Source organism: Caretta caretta, chromosome 6 (assembly GCF_965140235.1).
Source record: "Caretta caretta isolate rCarCar2 chromosome 6, rCarCar1.hap1, whole genome shotgun sequence".
NCBI lineage: Eukaryota > Metazoa > Chordata > Testudines > Cheloniidae > Caretta > Caretta caretta.
The window spans coordinates 1,620,015-1,624,570 of record NC_134211.1 but is presented as its reverse complement, the minus strand read 5'-3'; positions in this window follow the sequence as shown (position 1 = coordinate 1,624,570).

Below are 4,556 nucleotides of genomic sequence, written 5' to 3'. Positions count from 1 at the left end.
AGGGAAATGAAAATAAAACCTTGGCTCGTTTCTATTTCCTCCTGCCTGGCAGCCAGGCTCTGACCCCAAAGCAGATTGGCTCCCAGGACTGGGGGGGTTGTAGCCACAGGGGAGGATATGAATAGCCACTGGTACGTGGGGCTGGGGGGAAGGGAGCCAGAACTCCTGGGTTCTCTCCTTGGCTTTGGGAAGGAAGTGATGTCTAATGATTAGAGCAGGGGCCCCAGGGAGCCAGGGCTCCTGGGTCCTATCCCCAGTTCCAGGATGGGAGTGGGTAGGGGGGGTCTAGTGATTAGGGCGAGGAGCCAGGACTCTTGGGTTCTCTCGCTGCCTCTGGGAGGGGAGTGGGGTCTAGTGGTTAGAGCAGGACTCCTGGGTTCTGTCCCCAGCTCTGGGAGAGACAGGGGGCTAGTGGGTTTGGGGGAGGACCTGGCAGGGCTCAGTGTAGACATAAAACTCTTCTATGCACATTCCCTTCCTCTATGTCCGAGCACATTTTGAGAGCAGGTCGGACACACACCGGTCAGGGCTGATCTAGGTTTCCTTGGCCCTGCCTCAGTGCCGAAGATGGGACTTGGTGCCCTCTCCAAGTCCCTTCCAGCACCATATTTCTCGGATTCTCTTGGAGACACTAAACAGCTTCGTCTCCCACGCCAACGTTTTCACTCCAGCCCCCGGTTCCTTTCTGTGGTTCTTCTCTGCACCCGATTCCCCTCCAAGCCCCAGTTCACGGCAAAGTCCCAGGTCCCCAGGGAAAACCCAGGCCTAATGAGCGTTCCCCCTGCTTTGGGAGGTGTTTGGCCAACTCCTTGCACCCCACTCCACACACGACACAGCTCCTCCGTTCTCCCCAGCATCCCACCCACACACGCGGCCTGGAGCCCAGGGCCACAACTTGCTGCAAAACTGTTTTATGTTTGATCACCAGTCGTGGGGATGCAGCATCCCCCTTCAGAATCACATGCAGGGGGTGCTGTGGAGCTGTAGAAGGGGCTACCCGGAAACCACCACCCCCACAGAGACTGCCCACCTCCCAGCGATCCAAGCCCAGCTGCCTGTGGTTTGGATGCCCCAGTCCTGCCCCCTAGAGGCATATTCAGAGCAGCTCCCTCCTCTCCGAGCGATGGGCTCAGGCTGTCTGCAGACTCAGGCCCATGGGCAGTCAGCGGTTGATCTCCACCCCTCTCTCTTCTGCATCTCTTACATCCCACGGGCAGAGGGGAGCAATGGAGGGAGCTGGGCAGGGATGCTGTGATGGGAGGTGGAGGAGGCAGGTCCCGGGGACAGTGCTGAAAAGGAGTAGGACGGGACTGATGACATAGGGGCTGTGGTTGGGTAGTGAGGGGTGCTTTTGCCGCCACCCACAGAGCCCACGTGGCTACCTCCCAGGGTGGGCTGTCCACCAGCAGACTCCCCCACGTTCGCAGCCCAGTCCAGGAGCCAGGTCCTATCTCAGGGTTACCCTAGAAGGTTCCCCAGCTGCCCCTCCCCGGAAGCAGCTACATCTCAGTGCTGAGAGATTGCGATCAAGCAGGGCCCCCTCACACCTTCCCCTCAACCCCTCAGCATCCATTAACCAGCCCCCTATAGCCCTCGGCACATGGGCCCCAGCATGGCCCCACCCACATGCTTTGGCCCCGCCCCTGGACTGTAGCCCCATCCGGTGACACACCCATGCCCGGGCAGGTATATTACCCCTGCGCCGACTGTTCCCGTGGGAGTTCACCAAGGACGGAAGCCTGGAGCTCGCTGGCATCATGGGTGTTGCGGGATGTTTGGGCCAGGATCGGTTTTCGAGCCGGGGCCCGGAGCAAATGTTGGGTTCCAGAACCGTCCCCACTGAGCACAATGGACGGCCGTCGGCCCGGCCTGGCAAAATGTTCTGTTCTGAGCCACTCCTGTGTCCACCCCGGCCCAGCCGAAAACCTGGAGAGACAGCAAGGCCCCAGGAGCCCAGGAAAGTCTCCCAACAGGGGGGCCTGCCCGGCTCAGCTGAAGAGAACAGCCCCCCCGTCTAAGGGCCAGGTGCTCAGGAGAGGGTGGAAATGAAGTGAAACCCAACGGCATGAGGTGCCTGCTTCCACGGAGACAGCGGATCCGTGAGCTTTGTGTGTTGACCAGCCCCAGAAGTCAAGGAAGTACCACGGTGGGGTCGGCGTATCCCCCAGCCCGCCCTGGGAAACAACCCACAGCAACGCGGCTCCTGGCGTGTGTCCCGGCCTGGACCGAGCCCTGTGATGCCAGCGCTGAAGTGGCAAAAGCACAGGGCCGGTGTGGACGCGGGTATCCACAGCATCATGCTCGTGTCATCAGCAAGTCCACGGGCCCTTCCTCTAGGAAACGCAGCCAACGAGCAGAGACTGGAAGAAACTGGGTTTGTTTCGTCTGGAGAAGAGCCGCCCGAGGGGGACACATGAGAACAGTCGTCAAGTATGTAAAAGATTGTTTATAAAGAGGAGGGTGAGCGATTGTTTTCCTTCGTGGCTGCGGGCAGGACCAGAAGATACGGGCTTAAACTGCAGCAAGGGAGAGGTAGGTTAGACATTAGTTCGATCGAAAGCAGCCCCGACGCACTGGTGTAGCCCTCTGCCCTGCGGCAGGGCTGTGTCCACCCAGCTTAATCTTCTATTCTCTGGCCCTTTGGAAAATTGGGGTACAGGGGAGGGGTAATTATCATTTGGGGTTGATCTGAAATGAACCCCCCCCGCCCCGAAAAAGTCCCAAAAGTCCAGGAGGGAAATTGTTTCTGTTCAAATGAAACTTTTCTTTTCAAGAAAAGTTCACTCAGAAAAAAAATCAAACCATTTCAAGCTTTGGGAGGATTTCCCCCCCACCCCCCGCCTCTCCCCGATCAAAAGAATTTCACACTAAGCCCTGAAAGGTTTCAGTCAAGCCAAATCTACATTCATCAGCCTTCAAACTTTCACTCAGTGCTACCCTGAAGCTCAGTGAGGAAGGAGGTCTCTGCTACCATCTACTGGTGAAGCGGAGGAAGGGCTGGCATGGACCAGACCTCATTTGCATCTTGGTTACCCCCAGCATTCCAGAGTGACTGTTTTGGTCATTTTGGTTAAAATTCATTGAAGTTTTGAGGCATGGGAAATGAAATTGTGGTTATTCCTATTGCGGGATGAAAGGGCAACAGGGCTGTGCTTTATATGCCCTGAGTGAGGGAGCTGACCCTAAGCGTCATTTCAGTCTCAGAGCAGTGGAGGTTGACCACAGCCCAGAGAGATGAAGACTGTAGTTTTTTTGTTTTGTTTTGTTATGGATAAGGTCTTGGAGATGGACCTCCTGAGAACATTCCCAGATGAGGAAATTCCACTATCCCAACCTGTGAGTGGGGGGGCAACAAAGTGGGGAACTGGTGCGTTGAAAGACCCTGGGGTGGTGGGTGTCTTACATCACACAGTTTGTTAGGGAAATTGAGGGGTAGGACTGTTCCTCAAAATCTAGTGGAGTAGGGTGTTTCATTTACTCGTTACACGTATACATTGTGGACTGCTCATTGCTATGTATGCCCAAATTAATGCTGCATCCTTTCCCCCCTTAGTCCTTGTTTCAGACCCGGGCTCAGCACTTGCCGCAGGGGAAGCGGTTCCTAGAAATCACACTCAGGGAAGATTTTTAGGATTCTCCCAGGTTTCTGGGTGGGGCCTCATTCCAGTGGGTGTGTTAATTTCAAGAGGAACCGCCTACATATTCAAACCCCGCCCTTTGCACTGCCATGAACCCCCAGCAGGATTCCAGTGTCACCTCACCACAGTCGAATCTTCCCCGTCCCCGTCGGAAAGCTGGGGATTGAGAGATGACAGACTGGGCAGGCGACGGGAACAGAGCTGTACTAGAGATACTGAAAAAACCAGGTTCCAGGGTAAATGTCACGATCCTAAAACTGCTGGTGATTTCGGTGTTGACCCGAGGGAGAATTTCAGTCGGGTAGATGAAGACGTTTGGTGTTAGAAATGTGATGTTTGCCTTCCAAGGCAGCGTTTTGGTCATTTTGGTTCCAATTCAAGACAGGCAGAGCCCCGATGCATTAATATTTTGGGGGGGCACTGACGGGGCGCGTTCCTGCTGACGTGCTTCAGACTTTGCCTGAGACAGAATCTGGCAACCAAGATTTGCTGGTAGCTACAGAGCACATCACAAAATGGCCTGAGGCTTCCCCAAGGAAATCCAGAGGCTGTGACAGCAGCCGGGCTCCCAGGGAACGAATCCTTCACCACATTTGGGCTCCAGGGTGAGTTACTCACAGATTAAAGGAAACAAGTTGAATCCAATGTTTTTTGACGGGTTGGGGAGAGTCTAGGCATCCACAAAACCCGGCCACCCCAGCACACCCCCAATCGGATGGGGTGGCTGAAAGGATCAAAAGCACTTCTGGGGGGGTCCGCTGGCTCCCTTTTGCAGGACAGCACCGCAGGGACTGGGACCAGTATAGTCCATTCCTTTTGATGGTTTATAGTACAGCAGCCAATGAGAGCACGAAGCATGCCCCAGCCTCTCTCATTCTGGGGCAGGAGCAAACCTCTTGGAGGGAGATCCCAGGGAGG